This window comes from Lucilia cuprina, chromosome 5, assembly GCF_022045245.1.
Source record: "Lucilia cuprina isolate Lc7/37 chromosome 5, ASM2204524v1, whole genome shotgun sequence".
NCBI lineage: Eukaryota > Metazoa > Arthropoda > Insecta > Diptera > Calliphoridae > Lucilia > Lucilia cuprina.
In genome coordinates this window covers 42817440-42838708 of record NC_060953.1, presented here as the reverse complement: position 1 = coordinate 42838708, position 21269 = coordinate 42817440, and positions in this window count along the sequence as shown.

Below are 21269 nucleotides of genomic sequence, written 5' to 3'. Positions count from 1 at the left end.
TAGACTATAGACTAGACTATAGACTAGACTATAGACTAGGCTATTGACTAGACTATAAACTTGACTATAGACTAAAATATAGACTAGACTATAGACCAGACTATTGACTAGACTATAGACTAGACTACAGGCTAAACTATAGACTGAACTATAGACTAGAAAATAGACTAGACAGTAGACTAGACTATAGACTATACTATATACTAGACTGTAGACTAGACTATAATCTACACTATAGACAAGACTATAGACTAGACTATAGACTAGCCGATAGACTAGCCTATAGACTAGCCTATAGACTAGAGTATAGACTAGACTATAGACTACACTATAGACTACACTATAGACTAGACTATAGACTAGACTATAGGCTAGACTGTAGACTAGACTATAGACTGGACTATATATTAAACTATAGACTAGACTATAGTTGGTTAGTTAGTTAGTTAGTTAGTTAGTTAGTTAGTTAGTTAGTTAGTTAGTTAGTTAGTTAGTTAGTTAGTTAGTTAATTAATTAATTAATTAATTAATTAATTAATTAATTAATTAGTTAGTTAGTTAGTTAGTTAGTTAGTTAGTTAGTTAGTTAGTTAGTTAGTTAGTTAGTTAGTTAGTTACTTAGTTAGTTAGTTAGTTAGTTAGTTAGTTAGTTAGTTAGTTAGTTAGTTAGTTAGTTAGTTAGTTAGTTAATTAATTAGTTATTTCTAGCTGAGTGAAGATGGATACTTAGGCCTTCTTCGGCCTAGGTTTTCTATACAATCATCTCTGGTAAGAATCTATCCCACTTCCTCCATTTTAATCGTTTTGATCCACACTTTCTATATACTTTTACTCAGCTTAAAATTGTTCATAAATGTGCTTTGTGGACAATTGATTGAAAATATTTTAATTTCTTAAAAATATTCATTTAAGTCGCTGATTTTATTAATTCCGATAAAAACATTCTGGTTAAAAAATGTTCATATGGAGTAATACTAAAGGAGTTATAACATCAATACGTACCTACTTCTTAAAAGTTAAATTAAGAACAAATATTCCCTGTATAACCCCAAATTTGCAAACAAACCCAAAAGAAAAACTTAAAACCTTCACTTAGAATATGGTTGACAAGAAATCAAAACAATTGTTTTGTATATGATTGAAAATGGCGAACAGAGAACGACAAATAAACTAAAATGAGACCTTTTTAATGAAAAAAAAAAAACATCCTGCACAATAAAATTACAAAGATCAAAAGAAGAAAAAAAGAACACAAATTAATCAACTGATGTATATGATCACAAAACTAAAGAGTTACAGTCTGATGATTGTGATTATGGGTTGCTGTGTCAGGAGTACAAGACATGCGTAGGTTGTATTATTGTCGTTTTTTCTTACTTGTCTATATGAATATGATGGATATTTGTGATGGATTTTTTTTTTGCCTTTAATACTTAAACATAATCGACATCTTCCTGTGGCTTAAACAAATAATAAGAGTAATAATGCAAACAAAAATAATCATAATTTTTTATTGCCAAAGTCAAAGATTACGGATATAGTTTGAGTGAATAATGATATTTTGGACACCAATTATGTAAATACATGTAGGATGAGGTCAGGGGAACTTAAAAAAATAATTTGTATAAAATATATTGATTGTCTTTAAAGGCCTTCAAAGTTTATCAAAATCTATTAAGAAACCCTTAATGCTTCTTTCTTTTAACCGAAATGTAGATCAATAATATTTTTGTATCTTTATTTCATTGATTTATAAACATAATAGAAAAGTGTCAAGCATCAAAAATTTTAAACCTTAATTGAAAATGTACACATATTTCAAATATAATTATTTATAACTCCTTTTAATGGCTAAAAACTAAAAATACAATACCATACATATAAATGTGAAGAAATACAACTTAATAAATTTTCCTCTTAAGATTAGTTATCGCAAACAATTAATTGAAATTAATAACCATCAATGATTCATAATTTATAATCACTCAACTAATGAAAAAAAAGCTGAAAACGTACAGAAAAATTTTCGAATTACATTTTGGTTATATATGTATTTGAATTGTATGTATGTGTAAAAAAAGAAACAGTTAAAGGTAACAAATAAGCTATTCTTCATTACTGAAATATACGAGGATAATCCCAAAAGTATGTACAAAATCATAAGATTATATTAACCTATAGAATAGACTATAGACTAGACTATAGACTAGACTAGACTATAGGCTAGACTATAGACTAGACTATAGACTAGACTATAGACTAGACTATAGACTAGACTATAGACTAGACTATAGACTAGACTATAGACTAGACTATAGACTAGACTATAGACTAGACTATAGACTAGACTATAGACTAGACTATAGACTAGAGTCTACAATATAAAATAGACTATATTTTAAAAGTCCTTTTAATTTAGCACTGTATGCAGAATCAAATAAAATTGGAAAAAAGGGGTCATTCATTGCATATATTCTTAATGGAGTATTATAGCATTTTTTTCTGCTGTTTCTATGACTATTAGTGTATTTACTTTGTTTTCAATACAACAATTTATACAAGTCCAAAAATATATAGACAAAAATATACTCAGTAATAAAAAAACTTAAATAAAAGGTTTCTTGATGTTAAACCATAATTTATCTTTGCGATAATGACAATGGCGCCATACTTTTAGAACACCGATCGATGGAAATACATTTGAAATATACACACGATCAAACACATACATTCATATGCGACGACACATTTATCCACTAAGATATTTATGTATTATTATTTTTTTTTTTGGGTACAACAAATGTAACACCAAGCAACATGCATACAAATACAAACACACTTAAATAATCTAAAGGCCAGCACCCGCACATTAGAAGTTTAGGTTAAAATCGAAATAGCAACAACAAAATATAACATGAATTGGTTTCAATATTATTGGTGTGTATGCGAATTGTACTTGAATTTATTGGCCAAGTTTTATATAATTTTTTATTTTTGCGATTTGTTTTTTTTTTTTATTTTGTCAAGACTTGATGACTTTTATTGCCAGTTCTCTTTTTTTTGTGATTTTTTTAATATTTTTTATTACTTGATGAAAAATGAATTAAATTAAGAATGTTTTTTTTTTTTTTTTTTTTTGATTGAGGCAAAATATTAATGTCTAGAACGTAGCAAATCATTGCGAAGGTCTTTTAGGGTAACAGACGATATATTTGTTAATATAACAAATGATTGTGGGTAAGAATCAGCTTAATGAACATGATTTATTTCACTGATTAACAACTCAGTTCTCTTAAAGTCAAAAAAATGTATATGGTTTAATTATCCTACCCTCTCTATTATCAAGTATTTAGTACATAGTCTAATCTCAAATGTTATCGGGTCGATTGTCAAGTATATAGTCTAGTTTATACTCTGGTGTATAGGTTACAGTCTACTATTTAATCTTGTTTATAGAGAAGTCAGTAGGCTATGCTATAGTCTACAGTCTAATTTACAGTCTAGTCTATTTTCTAGGTTATAGTTCAGTTTAAAATCTAGTTTAGTTTATAGTCTAGTTTATACTCTAGTCTACAGTCTAGTGTGCAGTCATGCCTACTGTCTTGCAAATACTCTAGCTTAAAGGCTACTCAATAATCTGTATTCTAGTCTAGTCTAATCTAGTCTATAATATAGTATGTAGACTAGTCTATAATCTAGTCTAAAGTCTAATTTCTAGTCATTTTTTTTTGATATGGGATGCGGAATCTTTATAAATATAAATAATTGTTAATTGTCCATTATGTGAGATTCAACTATGTTTTGCATCACCTACTCACTAAACCGTCTTCCCGTCAACCGCAATCACCGCGGAACTGCCATTAGGTACTACGTCGCGGGGCTGGTCAGCATTAAAGCTGTCTCCTGCTGTACTGTCCTTGCTCCATGCGCTTTTCGCAGTTTTTCTTCCGTTTGTAGCACAACATTTATTTCATTTATAAAGGTTGATATTAACTGCCAGTTTCTCTCTGATGCTAACATGACTTCTATTAGATTTTGCAGATTGATGTCGTCTCATATTTCTATCTCCAATACTCATCCCTTGTCATTGAATTTTGAGCATTTGAAGAATACGTGTTGTGTGTCCTCCATCTCAATACAATTTGGACAATTTGGTGAGTCATCATGTCCACATTTGAACAGACAACAATTGGATAAGATGATAGTTCACCACTTCGTGTTTGCGGTCAATCCATTTTTGGATAACTGGGATCAGCCTGTACGTCCATCTTCCATTTTGAGTGTGTTCCCATCTTCTTTGCATTTAATTATGGTTTGGTTGCGCTCTATAAACTTTCTTTCTCTTTTATTCTCATTTACAATAGCTTCCTTCGCTACATAAAGTCTATACAACTCATCAGCTGGGATTATTCCTGCTATTACACATATTGCATCTGAGGATATAGTCCTATATCCACTGCATACTCTTAGGCAACTCTGCAGAAATAGGGACAGTACATTTTTGCGGGATGTGCTCCTAGTCTAGTCTATAGTCTAGTCTAGTATATAGTATAGCGTAGCCTTTAATCTAATATAGTCTAAAATCTAGTCTATAGTCTAGTCTATAGTGTAGTTTGTAGTATAGTATGTAGTCTAGTCTGTAGTCTAGTCTGTAGTCTAGTCTGTACTCTAGTCTATTGTCTAGTCTATAGTCTAGTCTATAGTCTAGTCTATGGTCTAGTCTATAGTCTAGTCTATAGTCTAGTCTATAGTCTAGTCTATAGTCTAGTCTATAGTCTAGTCTATAGTCTAGTCTATAGTCTAGTCTATAGTCTAGTCTATAGTCTAGTCTATAGTCTAGTCTATAGTCTAGTCTATAGTCTAGTCTATAGTCTAGTCTATAGTCTAGTCTATAGTCTAGTCTATAGTCTAGTCTATAGTCTAGTCTATAGTCTAGTCTATAGTCTAGTCTATAGTCTAGTCTATAGTCTAGTCTATAGTCTAGTCTATAGTCTAGTCAGTCTATAGTCTAATCTATAGTCTAGTCTATAGTCTCGTCTATAGTCAAGTCGATAGTCTAGTCTAAAGTCTAGTCTATAGTCTAGTCTATAGTGTAGTATATAGTCTCTTCTATAGTATAGACTATATGCTAGTCTGTGGTTTTACCTAGTGTTCATGACTACAAAATTGTTTGTTCCTATTTAAACCCAAGTGTGCAGCAGCTTCTTTTATTGCCTTAACTTATTTAGTACATTTAATTATAATTAAAATCTAGTAGGTTTTATTAACATTGTATAAAAAAATAGTGATAAAATCTTAAAATTCAAAAATGATTTATGTAACAATATAATTAGTTGCGCAGTACATTTTCAAAAACGAAATATTGTGAAAAAATAAATTAAAACCTACAATTTAAAAAAATTGCGTATTTCACACTTGTTTACTTAAAAGTTTTTTTTACCAGTCTTTACTAAATTTTATTTTTCTAAAGGAAATATATATTTTGCAATAATCATTTGTCTTTAAGATTATTTAACTAATGTAGGCTTAATATTTATCAAATCAAATAAAAATTAAATTTATTTATTACACATACATAAACTAAAACATCGACAAGTTAAACTTAAATTTGAATACAATCAGTTTTTATATATATTGTCTAAATGAATTTTCATAAAACAAAGTAATAAAATAAATTTACAACTTGCAGCAACTACTAGATATAACAGCAACTAGCACAGGTGTAACTGAAGAAATAATCTTTAAATGATTGTTATGAGTTTGGTTGGTTGTGAGTGGTATGGAAATAAATGTTTTTTATGCAATTCTCATAGAGGAGCTAAAGAATAATCACAGTTACTTAAATCATTTAAATTTTTTTAAGAAATAAAAAAAAAGTTTGATTATGATTATTTTCCTATTTGTTGTTGTTCTGTTGGCTGGGTATATGTAGGTTTATGTTGTATGTTACAAACTACTACTAGTTACATACAAATTTTTAACCAAATGTGGTATTTTGTAGCAAGTTTAATGTTTTTTTTTTTTGTATTTTTTAGTTGTAATTTTTATTATTTTTAGCAAATGTTTTAACACCCACTTTGGCAACTGTTAAAATTTAACATTTATATATAGAAATAATAGAATTTTAATTTTTTTCTATGTTGTTGCAATTTGTGTCGATTATGAGTTTTTTTGTTTTGTTTATTTGTTGTACCTACAAGTACTACAATTTTCTTAAGTAGTTTTTCATATTTTTATTAAAAAAAAAACTTTTGTTTTTTTGTTTGTTGCATTTGCAACTTTAGCAACTGTTGCTGCTGCTGCTGTTGTTGTCTTTATTTGCTTTAGGCTTAATTGCAAGCTTAATCAATATTAATTGCTGCACATGTTGCAATTGACAAAATATGTGCAACATACAAACAAACATTGATTCATAACACAGCTTTAATGTTTCTTTTTACTGCTTTTATTCTGTTATTTAACTGCAGTTAGTGTTTTTTTTTAGATTTTTTTTGCTTTAACTGCCACCTACAGTGTTGGCCATGTATGGGGTATGAGAGTCATAAATATTAATAGTGTCATATCTTTATGTTTAACCACCATAATATTTATAAGAATAATAAATATAAAGATGCCTTTCAGTGGAGGATGCAGTTTTTTTTATCAGGCTGCGACCACTACTTTTATTCGTCACAATTAATTACTGTTGTGATAGTTTTAAGTCAATTATCATTAAGCTGTAGTTGAAGAATCATTTAAGATTTTTTTATTTTATTTGCAATTTAATTGAAAATGTTAAATTTATATATTAAAGGAACTTAAACTGATTATAATATTAAAAAATCATAGCTCTTATCTATAGATTATAACAGTTTTGTAAGTTTAGGGAATATGGTTAGGTTAGGTTGATAGAAGGATGTATACTACATCATATCACCTAGGCCACAGTTTGCCTGTTGTGCGCTCCTTATTATTAGAACAAAAAGGGAACTGAATGAATTATTTTTCAGTGTTCAGAAACTCAGTTTTCTGAATGTAATTCCTAAGAATCTTTCAATCAGTGTTCCGGAATAACATCACTTCCACTTCGACGAATACCTGGCAGTGGCAAAGAAAGTGCTCCAGAGTTATACTGTCCTCTCCAAATACTCTACATACGTCTGAATCCGCACGTCCAATTTTGTATAAATGTGTTCGTAACCCTGTGAGTTCACTTAGAATACGTACTAACTTCAGACTTTCTTATTGTGAGTAGAGTTTTCGTCTTGCTCTCATCCTACTGTTTCATTATTCCAAAAGGTCTTATACTAACTTCAGACTTGCTCATTGTGAGCAGATTTTTCATCTTGCTCTTATCTCACTGTTTCATTATTCCACGAGGTCTTATGGGATTCTCTCACCCATATTTTAAGTTCAGCTTTTGTTGCGTCGAATGATTTTGTGTTTGTCAGTTTAACTGCCTCGAGATGCCTTCCCTTTAAAGCTATTACATTCACTTTTTCGTTACCGACTACTTCCGAGTGGGCTGGAACCCACATGATGTCAACCTTACCTTTGGGAGAGTATTCAGTTAAAGCTTTCTTATAATCCAATACGGTCTTCGATTTAGTTTTATCTCCTGAAGTCTAGGGACTAAGCACGAGGGACTATAGTTTTTGTTAACTAGGGAATAGCTTTAGCTGATTATCTCTGGTTTTTCAAAAAATACTGTCATTTCCTCTAGCATTGATGGAAGTATCATATTGTTTCTATTCATATGTAGATTGTACCTGTGCTATTTACAGCAGCTTGAAGCTTGTGTAATACCTTTTTCAGTAGTATGTTAAAAAGGTCATATGATAGACTCTATGACCTTGTGTAAATTCTCGTTTTTGCCTATGACAAAGCCTGTATTAAAATCGTTACTTTGGATCAGATATTTTTCAGTTATAAATTCTACTTCCTTTTCGCTTCTTTGGAAGTTATTAGTTTGATGGGCATAGTCAAGATTCATAGGTAATGACATTAATAAAAGTACATTGGAAACATGGAACTATAGTTTTAACTACTTAGAGTCTGTAGCCGCTGTACATAAGAAACCATAGCCTATATAGGCAAGAAGCTATTATCTCAAGTGACAATTGGTTCTATAGTTAAAGGACTGTATAGTCTATATTCAAACATTGTGGAGTCTAGGGTTAAGAAACATTATCGCTATAGTTAATACATTATATATATATATGGGGTGACGTTTAACTTCTTCATATTAAAATAGCTAATCACCTGGATGCTCAGTGGTTAGGGGTAACCCTAAATGGAAGGTTAAATAGGTAGTTCGGGACTGTACATGCTGAGATCTATACCCAGTAGTTCGAAAAAATATCAATGCATCTGAAAAAGACTGTGATTTCTATTTACGTGTAACCACTTGTTGGCTCCTTTTTCATTCTTCGTCGCGAGGGTGAAGACCTTTTGTGATCTATTTGTAAGCAAAAGAGTGTTCATTTGAATAACAAACATAAGCTTTTTGCTTTCTCTTCGTAATCTATGGATTGACGATAGACTTACTCGTAAGACAAATATTTAGGTAGTTCGGGTCTGTCGGACCAAACTTCTAAATAGCTCTTGTCCACAATTTTTTAATCTTAACAAAATTGTTCACAGGATTCCCGCTATTCAAATTTATTATACCCTATACCAATTTATTGGCTAGGATATATTGGATTCGAGCTGATGTTTGCAACGCACAATAATATTGGTCATATGACCACCTTAAAGTATACCAATTGGATCATGATCATTTTCTAAATCGATTTAGCGGTCCGTCTGTATATCTGTCTTTCTGTTCGTCCGTCATTCCATGTAGACCTTGTAATAAAACTACATGTGGCAATTCTGAAGATAATTTAATGAAATTTGGCACATGATCTTCTAGACGAAGCCGATTTAGCTATGTTCGTTCGTTTGTCCTTCTGTCTGTCTGTCTCTCTGTCTGTCTGTATGTCTGTCTGTCTGTCTGTCTGTCTGTCTGTCTGTCTGTCTGTCTGTCTGTCTGTCTGTCTGTCTGTCTCTCTGTCTGTGTGTCTGTCTATCTATCTGTCTGTCTGTCTGTCCATCCATGTAAACCACAAGTCGCAATTTCGAAAATAATTCAAGTTTTGTATATGATTGAAAATGGTTAACATCGGCCCATTATTTCAAAAAGCCTCCATACAACAGAACCTGTAGAATAGGGCTTTTAAGTTCATTATGTATAATATACTCATCTCTCGACAAAAAACTGCAAAACTAAGTTCCTCATGAACTTTATCATTATAGGGCTTCATTTGACTGTAGATAATGAAATAAATCTTTTTTTCTTCTAATTACTATTTATTATCAATCTGTCTTCTTTTGCCAACATTTACGAATGTTATAAATTAACATTTAACTTAAAGTTTCTTGTTACTGTTCTTTTTTTCGCTTTAAAATGTCTAAACGAATACAATTTGATAGCTGTTAATTTTGTCATTAAATGTAAAGTTTATTGTAATTATTTGTTTGAAAAATGAAATAAATATTTAAATATTTATTACGAAAAATTTATTTGTTATTCACAAACAAAGTTTAAATGTTTTTGTTTTATAAAGACTGGTACAAATTAATGTTAAGTGACAATTGTTTTATGGAAACTATTTAAATAACTGTTGACAGCAAACTTTAAAAGGAGAGAAAAAAATAAAAAAAAAAAAAACTCATAGGTAGGGGTGTGTACTATTCATATGAACACATACATATACAGATATATGTATGTATGAGTTGGAGTCTATTAAACAATATACAAATTTTTTATATAATTAACTGTTTAGTTGTATGAAATAGAATTCTTTTTTTGATTATTTATTTATTTACTTTTTTAACTAAAAACCAAGTTAAGAAATCTGGCAACTAATTGTTTATAAAGTTGTGAACTCAAATGTATAAAAATATCAAAGTATAGAATATCTGTGTGATTTTCTAAATATCAAATCAAAATGTTTATATCTTAATATGCAAAAAACAACATTAAATTATTTGTACATTGTTGTTATATACATACTGAGGTATGTATATTGTATATCAAAATTATCTTGCATTATTAAAATGGCATAAATTGTATTACAAATGTGGCAAGACACATTAGGCCAATATTTGTTGTATTGCTCTTAAAGCTACTGCTGATTGTCGTATCTTTTCATGGCTTTTTTAGAAGGGGGAAGAGGAGGAGCTTTTTCAACTGTCTATTTATTAAATCAAACAAATAAAAACCCACTAATGTTTTTCCGCTTAAGATTTTTTGTTCAAATGCCTTACTGTAACTCTCTCGTTAAACTAATTGAAACGATAATTTCAACAAACTTGTACAAAACTGTCAATAAATTTTGGCAAACATTAAATTGAAATACATTTTCAAATTGTAACTCAAATACAACTTAAAAACAAACCAACAAAACTTTAAAACAAAAAATCAAAGACAAGTGGGTTGCTTAAAGCACGAAATCTTTAAAAAAAAAAGAACTGCTCTGTTATAAACCTCAAAAATAAAAATAATAATAAGGAAAAAAGATAGTCAATCTTTAGAAAACTTAAAATGCAAAAAAAAAAAAAAATTTGACTGAATAAATGAAAAATCACATGCCTACAGCATTTATTCAGAGTTTAATAAATATTAAAAAATATATAAAAAAAGCAAAACTCATATACAATTTTAATGTTTAAATCATAAAAAATAAATATATATAAAGATTTTGTTTTTTCTATTTGCAAAGCAAAACTATATTAAAAGCATATTAAAGTAAATTAGATGCAATTAGATAAAGAAATTAAAGCAGTGCATAAAAAAATGCATAAATAATTTTAAATTACCACATGTTGATAATAAAATTGAATTTTGTTTAAACATTAAATCATTTAAAAAAATTTTTATGTTTATTTTGAAAATAAATTTAGTTTGACAGGAATTAATAATATATTATATTATAAATTTGCATTAATTTGTTTAGTAAATATAAGCCATGTTTACAGTGCATAAACTAGTCAAAAGGTTTTAAAATTCAAGAGACTTACATCCATCTCTTAAGTTCAGAAATATTAGCTTCTTTAACTGAGTCGCTAAATACTAGACTGATACTATAGACAAGACTATATACTAGACGATAGACTAGACTATAGACTAGACTATATACTAGACGATAGACTAGACTATAGACTAGACTATAGACTAGACTATAGACAAGACTATAGACTAGACCATAGACTAGACTATAGACTAGACTATATACTAGACTATAGACTAGACTATAGACTAGACTATAGACTAGACTATAGACTAGACTATAGACTAGACTATAGACTAGACTATAGACTAGACTATAGACTAGACTATAGACTAGACTATAGACTAGACTATAGACTAGACTATAGACTATAGACTAGACTATAGACTATAGACTAGACTATAGACTAGACTATAGACTAGACTATAGACTAGACTATAGACTAGACTATAGACTAGACTATAGACTAGACTATAGACTAGACTATAGACTAGACTATAGACTAGACTATAGACTAGACTATAGACTAGACTATAGACTAGACTATAGACTAGACTATAGACTAGACTATAGACTAGACTATAGACTAGACTATAGACTAGACTATAGACTAGACTATAGACTAGACTATAGACTAGACTATAGACTAGACTATAGACTAGACTATAGACTAGACTATAGACTAGACTATAGACTAGACTATAGACTAGACTATAGACTAGAATAGACTATAGACTAGACTATAGACTAGACTATAGACTAGACTATAGACTAGACTATAGACTAGACTATAGACTAGACTATAGACTAGACTATAGACTAGACTATAGACTAGACTATAGACTAGACTATAGACTAGACTATAGACTAGACTATAGACTAGACTATAGACTAGACTATAGACTAGACTATAGACTAGACTATAGACTAAACTATAGACTATAGACTAGACTATAGACTAGACTATAGACTAGACTATAGACTAGACTATAGACTAGACTATAGACTAGACTATAGACTAGACTATAGACTAGACTATAGACTAGACTATAGACTAGACTATAGACTAGGCTATAGACTAGACTATAGACTAGACTATAGACTAGACTATAGACTAGACTATAGACTAGACTATAGACTAGACTATAGACTAGACTATAGACTAGACTATAGACTAGACTATAGACTAGAATATAGACTAGACTATAGACTAGACTATAGACTAGACTATAGACTAGACTATAGACAAGACTATAGACTAGACTATAGACTAGACTATAGACTAGACTATTGACTAGACTATAGACTAGACTATAGACTAGACTATAGACTAGACTATAGACTAGACTATAGACTAGACTATAGACTAGACTATAGACTAGACTATAGACTAGACTATAGACTAGACTATAGACAAGACTATAGACTAGACTATAGACTAGACTATAGACTAGACTATAGACTAGACTATAGACTAGACTATAGACTAGACTATAGACTAGACTATAGACTAGACTATAGACTAGACTAGACTATAGACTAGACTAGACTATAGACTAGACTATAGACTAGACTATAGACTAGACTATAGACTAGACTATAGACTAGACTATAGACTAGACTATAGACTAGACTATAGACTAAAGTATAGACTAAAGTATAGAATAGACTATAGACTAAAGTATAGAATAGACTATAGACTAAAGTATAGAATAGACTATAGACTAGACTATCGACTAGACTATAGACTAGACTATAGACTAGACTATAGACTAGACTATAGACTAGACTATAGGCTAGACTATAGACTAGACTATAGACTAGACTATAGACTAGACTTTAGACTAGACTATAGACTAGACTATAGACTAGACTATAGACTAGACTATAGACTAGACTATAGACTAGACTATAGACTAGACTATAGACTAGACTATAGACTAGACTATAGACTAGACTATAGACTAGACTATAGACTAGACTATAGACTAGACTATAGACTAGACTATAGACTAGACTATACTATAGACTAGACTATAGACTAGACTATAGACTAGACTATAGACTAGACTATAGACTAGACTATAGACTAGACTATAGACTAGACTATAGACTAGACTATAGACTAGACTATAGACTAGACTATAGACTAGACTATAGACTATACTATAGACTAGACTATAGACTAGACTATAGACTAGACTATAGACTAGACTATAGACTAGACTATAGACTAGACTATAGACTAGACTATAGACTAGACTATAGACTAGACTATAGACTAGACTATAGACTAGACTATAGACTAGACTATAGACTAGACTATAGACTAGAGACTATAGACTAGACTATAGACTAGACTATAGACTAGACTATAGACTAGACTATAGACTAGACTATAGACTAGACTATAGACTAGACTATAGACTAGACTATAGACTAGACTATAGACTAGACTATAGACTAGACTATAGACTAGACTATAGACTAGACTATAGACTAGACTATAGACTAGACTATAGACTAGACTATAGACTAGACTATAGACTAGACTATAGACTAGACTATAGACTAGACTATAGACTAGACTATAGACTAGACTATAGACTAGACTATAGACTAGACTATAGACTAGACTATAGACTAGACTATAGACTAGACTATAGACTAGACTATAGACTAGACTATAGACTAGACTATAGACTAGACTATAGACTAGACTATAGACTAGACTATAGACTAGACTATAGACTAGACTATAGACTAGACTATAGACTAGACTATAGACTAGACTATAGACTAGACTATAGACTAGACTATAGACTAGACTATAGACTAGACTATAGACTAGACTATAGACTGGACTATAGACTAGACTATGGACTAGACTATAGACTAGACTATAGACTAGACTAGAATAGACTATAGACTAGACTATAGACTAGACTATAGACTAGACTATAGACTAGACTATAGACTAGACTATAGACTAGACTATAGACTAGACTATAGACTAGACTATAGACTAGACTATAGACTAGACTATAGACTAGACTATAGACTAGACTATAGACTAGACTATAGACTAGACTATAGACTAGACTATAGACTAGACTATAGACTAGACTATAGACTAGACTATAGACTAGACTATAGACTAGACTATAGACAAGACTATAGACTAGACTATAGACTAGACTATAGACTAGACTATAGACTCAACTATAGACTAGACTATATACTAGACTATAGACTAGACTATAGACTAGACTATAGACTAGACTATAGACTAGACTATAGACTAGACTATAGACTAAGACTATAGACTAGACTATAGACTATGAGACTATAGACTAGACTATAGACTAGACTATAGACTAGACTATAGACTAGACTATAGACTAGACTATAGACTAGACTATAGACTAGACTATAGACTAGACTATAGACTAGACTATAGACTAGACTATAGACTAGACTATAGACTAGACTATAGACTAGACTATAGACTAGACTATAGACTAGACTATAGACTAGACTATAGACTAGACTATAGACTAGACTATAGACTAGACTATATAGACTAGACTATAGACTAGACTATAGACTAGACTATAGACTAGACTATAGACTAGACTATAGACTAGACTATAGACTAGACTATAGACTAGACTATAGACTAGACTATAGACTAGACTATAGACTAGACTATAGACTAGACTATAGACTAGACTATAGACTAGACTATAGACTAGACTATAGACTAGACTATAGACTAGACTATAGACTAGACTATAGACTAGACTATAGACTAGACTATAGACTAGACTATAGACTAGACTATAGACTAGACTATAGACTAGACTATAGACTAGACTATAGACTAGACTATAGACTAGACTATAGACTAGACTATAGACTAGACTATAGACTAGACTATAGACTAGACTATAGACTAGACTATAGACTAGACTATAGACTAGACTATAGACTAGACTATAGACTAGACTATAGACTAGACTATAGACTAGACTATAGACTAGACTATAGACTAGACTATAGACTAGACTATAGACTAGACTATAGACTAGACTATAGACTAGACTATAGACTAGACTATAGACTAGACTATAGACTAAGACTATAGACTAGACTATAGACTAGACTATAGACTAGACTATAGACTAGACTATAGACTAGACTATAGACTAGACTATAGACTAGACTATAGACTAGACTATAGACTAGACTATAGACTAGACTATAGACTAGACTATAGACTAGACTATAGACTAGACTATAAGACTAGACTATAGACTAGACTATAGACAGACTATAGACTAGACTATAGACTAGACTATAGACTAGACTATAGACTAGACTATAGACTAGACTATAGACTAGACTATAGACTAGACTATAGACTAGACTATAGACTAGACTATAGACTAGACTATAGACTAGACTATAGGACTAGACTATAGACTAGACTATAGACTAGACTATAGACTAGACTATAGACTAGACTATAGACTAGACTATAGACTAGACTATAGACTAGACTATAGACTAGACTATAGACTAGACTATAGACTAGACTATAGACTAGACTATAGACTAGACTATAGACTAGACTATAGACTAGACTATAGACTAGACTATATAGACAAGACTATAGACTAGACTATAGACAAGACTATAGACAAGACTATAGACAAAAATATAGACTAGACTATAGACAAGACTATAGACTAGACTATAGACTATACTATAGACTAGACTATAGACTAGACTATAAACTAGACTATAGACTAGACTATAAACTGGACTATAGACTAGACTATAGACAAAGCTGTTGTCAAGTGACTAAAGCTTCTATAGTCATGAGGCTACTGTTTTAGAAATTGTATAATATGAGATAGTGTCTATAGTCTTAATTCCATAAGTAAACAGACTTTTGCCTCGTTAGTTAAGAAACAATAGTTTTTTATTTATATTAATATTAATTATCACAAATACATTTTCTAACCAATTAATTAAACTATAACTAAAACCTGACCCGCTTTTCTTAAAAATCATATTTTTCTAACAACACAAAAAAAAAAAACACAAAATCACATTTAAGCCAGTTTACATGGACAGTTTATGTACGACCCACACTTTAAACATATTTGATAAATTCTTTTAAATAATTTTATTTAAATCACTTGTGCGTGTCGTAAATCAAATATAATTTACATTTAAAAAACCACAAAAATAGAAAATTTTAAGGAAAAAAACTATCAATGTATGTGTTTTTATTTTAAGCCAATTAATTAAATTAACACATTTAAATAGCATGAACTAAAGCAAATGATACAAAGTCTTGAAAGAAATATTATGTTAATACTTTAATAACCCGGAAAATATTCAAATCGTTGGCTAGACAAATTAAATTGACAATCTTAGTTAGTTTTATTGTCTTAGTAAATGATTTTAGTTTTTAGATCGGATTTTTTTTCAAATTGATTAAAATTTAATTTTAAATTGTGTTTAATTGTCCAGTTTTTCAAATAGTAATAGTGCAGTGGTTTGTGATAGTGTGGGTTGCATTTTTAATGATCTTAGAGAATAATAGTTTCAATTTTCTTAAGCTCTTTATGTCGCTTAATGTATGCTAAAGTTCTTTAATAATCCTCTAGATAAACATTCATTTACTATGAATACAATGCAGCTTTTTATTTGCTTCAATTACCTTTTCAAATACTTTTTTTTATGTTCTCCGTTTGTCATTTATTTTATATCAGGGGGATTATTTTATCGTCTTTTCAAAATCTTTAATTAAATAACAATAATTCTTTTTATTTTAAGCCGCTTTAATACCATAAATAAATAAATGCTGAATTAAATAAATAAATAGCGTAAGATAAATTTATATATTAAGCAAAAGAATATCCAACAGGTAATTGTTGTGTTGGCCCTGTTTCTTCATTACGATTATAAAACCAAATACACTTGTCTCATTGTTGTGGTCGTTGGTGGATATTTTTCCTTTCTTTTTAACCCTACAACGGTTTAAGAAGTTTGTTTTCGTTTCCAATATCTCAAAAATCTTGAGAACTTAAATCTTATGTTCTGAGCTCGATTAATGGTTAAAGGTTACATACAAATGGTAGTTCAACGACTTTTAAAAATACTTTTTAGCCCAACGACCTTCAAAGGGTTAACTCCGAAGCTCCATTATCAATTGTTCTTTCGCTTATTCCTTCACTTCTAATCATGATAGAAATGTAATGGTTTTATTTGATTAATATCTTATATTTTCGCCATTTTCGTTTTAAGAAAGCTAAGTTTTACCGTAAAGAGGAAACAAAAAAAAACTAAAACTTTACAACTTGTCATTGCTATTTTTGAGTTACAGGTACTAAAAACCTGTATGTACAAATGTGTTTTTTGTTACTCGTTTTTCCTTTTGGAATTTTTATCTTTCTTTTTTTTAAGTTATAATGAGACTTGAGAAAGATGAAAGCTCTTTTGTTTTGTTTAATTTTATTTTAGTTAGCGGGTGGTTTACAAGTCAACTTTTATAATTTTCCTATATTTTGTTGTCTTTTAGTTTTAATAGAAGCAAAAAAAAAAGTAATTGTAAGATCCTTAAGTTAAGATAGCCTTTTTTATATTTGATTATATAACGTAGTTGAACTTTTCTTAAGGAGAAAATATTTGCTTAGGAAGAAAGAAAAAAGAGGATGTTTAGTTACTATTTTATTAAAAAAATGAAAAGAATGTGTTGAAGGTCTGTCTAAAGACAGAGGACTAGACTATGATCGATGCAATAAACTATTATATAGTCTCCAATAATGACTGTAGAATATACCACAGTATCAACTATTGACTACATAATATGGAAAAGTAAACTATAGTCAAGACCATAGACTACAGTCTTGAAAATAATCTCAAATGTAGACTAGCCTATAGAGTAGACTAGTCTAGTCGAGTCTATAATCTAGTCTAGTCTATAGTCTTGAAAATAGTCTCAAATGTAGACTAGACTATAGAGTAGACTAGTCTAGTCGAGTCTATAATCTAGTCTAGTCTATAGTCTAGTCTATAGTCTAGTCTATAGTCTAGTCTATAGTCTAGTCTATAGTCTAGTCTATAGTCTAGTCTATAGTCTAGTCTATAGTCTGGTCTATAGTCTAGTCTATAGTCTAGTCTATAGTCTAGTCTATAGTCTAGTCTATAGTCTAGTCTATAGTCTAGTCTATAGTCTAGTCTACATTTTAGTCTATTTGTTTCATAGTTTTATTTATTTTCTTAAAATTAACAAAAAAAATTCCTTCTATCGATACACACACACACTTTTCTACAATGAGAAACTAATTAATAATTATACTCCTAAATATTAAAGTGCAACAAACAAAAAGAAAATGGAAAAAATACACTCAAGACCCAAATAGAATAAAATATGATCTTATTGATTGATTTTGTTGTAAAAATCATAAATTATTTTATAAATAAACCCAGCGGTAAAAAAAACTAACAATATTTGTTCTTGGCTTGGGAATTTCAAGCTTATACTCTTATATTTTAAAGTTTCTTGTTTTGTTCACAATTATTTATTTAATACTTTAAAATCTTTTTTTTTTTTTTTGTTTTTTCATTAAACATTTTAGTTTATAAATAATGTTAATGTAACTCCTACACTCGTTAGAACTACAGAGAAAAACAAACAATGAACCAAAAGTATTAAAGCGTTTTTTGCTGATTTTTTTCGCAGTTGGTTTAAATACATAATATTTATGTTGAGGTTTTACTTTTTTGTTTAAAACAATCTTAGGAAGTGTGAAAATTTGTAGTGTTGTGGTGGTGTTAGAAGAAAAAAATCGTATTTTTTTATTTGCTAACTGAGTATGGTTTTATAATTGGCGCATAATTGAAACAATGTCTATGCAATAGAAAAAAACATATAAGTTTATGTGTGTTTTTTTCGTAAAGAATTGCAAGTTAGTGGCAAAATATTGGGCAATATATTTTGCATGATTCATTCATTCTGAATTTGGTGTTTTTGTTTTCAATGTGAATGGAGGAGGATTTTTTGTTATTTGCTGTCAAATCAAAACTTAATTTTGATTCTAATGCTTGTGAGTAAGTTTGTTGCTTAAGTCTTTTGTTTGTTATATATGAAAGAGAATCAACATTTCAGCTTCATTATGAGAATATACTAATATACTCAATGCTTATTTGAGATTGTAGATCAGTATATAAAAAAGACGAGAGTTCGGTCCATAGTCTGGACTATAAAAAAGCCTTTAGGCAAGATTACAAATAATTTATTGTCAAGACTATTATTTGGTCTTAAGTCTCTACTGCAGATCAGTCTATAGTCAAGGTAAGTCTATAGTTAAGAAAAGTCTACGATGATTACTAAAGATCATTTTATTGTCAATACTATAAACAAGTCTATATTCCAGACTATATATCTGTCAAATTCTAGACTATAGACTTTTCTTGACAATAGACTGGCTATATATAGTCTTTAGTTAAGAATATAAATCAATCTTTACTAAAGACTATATATAGCCAGCACAATCTTGACAATAGGCTTATCTCTAAGTTTTGACTATAGACTAATCTATTGTCTTTACTATAGGCTGATCTACTGTCCTGACTATAGACTGATCTTTACTACAGACTGATCTACAGTCTTGACTACACACTGATATATAGTCTTGGATATAGATTGATTTATAAGCTTGACTATCGACTGACTTAAAGTCTTGACTATAGACTGATTTAGAGTCTTGACTATAGACTGATTTATAGTCTTGACTATAGACTCATCTATTGTCTTGACTGTAGACTGATCTTTTGTCTTGACTATTGAATAATCTATAGTCTTTACTACAGACAGATCTACAGTCTTGACTATAGACTGATCTATAGTCTAAATTATGTAGACTGATTTATAATCTTGACAATAGACTGATTTATAGTCTTGACCATAAAATTTATAGTCTTGACTGACCTATAGTCTTGACTACTGACTTATGTCTTGACTATATACTAATCTATTGACTTGACTATAGACGGATCTATTGACTTGACTATAGACGGATCTATAGTCTTGACTATAGACTGATCCATAGCCTTGTATTAAAGACTTGGTTATTGATTGCTCTGGACTATAAACTGATCTATTGTCTTAACTGTAGAATCTATAGTCCATAGACTTGTCTATATGGCTATAGACTCTATAATCTTTGCTAAAGACTGATCAATAGTCTTGACTGTACATTGATTTATAACATTGACTACAGACTGATCAATAGTCAAGGCTTTAGATCAGTTAATAGTAGAGATTATAGATCAATCAATAACCAAGTCTTTAATACAATCTTAAGGCAAGAGTTTTCATTCAGTCTATAGTCAGATCAGAGATCAGTTTATGACTTACGTACCTTTAGGAACATAAGATTTTACTTAAACTCCCATATTGCGGCTCTTTGCAACTCTTACCTTTACTATAGCCTAAATTACATTTATATAATCAAGTCTAATATTAAAATGTTTGTTGCTTAAATCTTTTGTTCACAATAGAAAAAAAACAAGAAAAACAAAACTGCCATGAGTAATACACACTAATGATTGCAAAATAGTTTAACAAATATTTTATTCAGCAATAATAATAATAATAATATGTTTTGTGGAAAATATTTTTTTTTCTATCACTTGATAAATGTTAAAGGATTTCTTTAAATGAAATCGAAATAATTCATTAAACAAATAGTAATATATTATTATTACATTTGCCGACCATTAATGTTAAACCCAATTTTTGTTTGCACTTATACCAACTTCTTTTAAATCGTTAGTATTCGTTTTTTTTTATATTTTCTTACTTAAAACATAATTTGCAATCATTAATTTTGTAAATTGTCACGATTTTTGCATGGTTAATTTTTATAAAAATAAAACATAAAGCGTACAAATTAATAGCCTAACAAAATATTTAAATTAATTTCGTTAACAATTTGCGATTTTACTTACAACAGGTTTCGCTTTGGAAGCAAAAAAATTAAGAAAAATAAATAAAATATCTTATACAAAAATAATGTTGGGGGGAAAAAAATGAGTCCATGAAAAGTAAAAATATTTGGCATGAAAATATGATAATTATTAGTAATTATGTAAATGTTTATGTTGAAAACTACAAATATTAAACTAACGTTTTAAACCAAGGAATTTCTTACATTG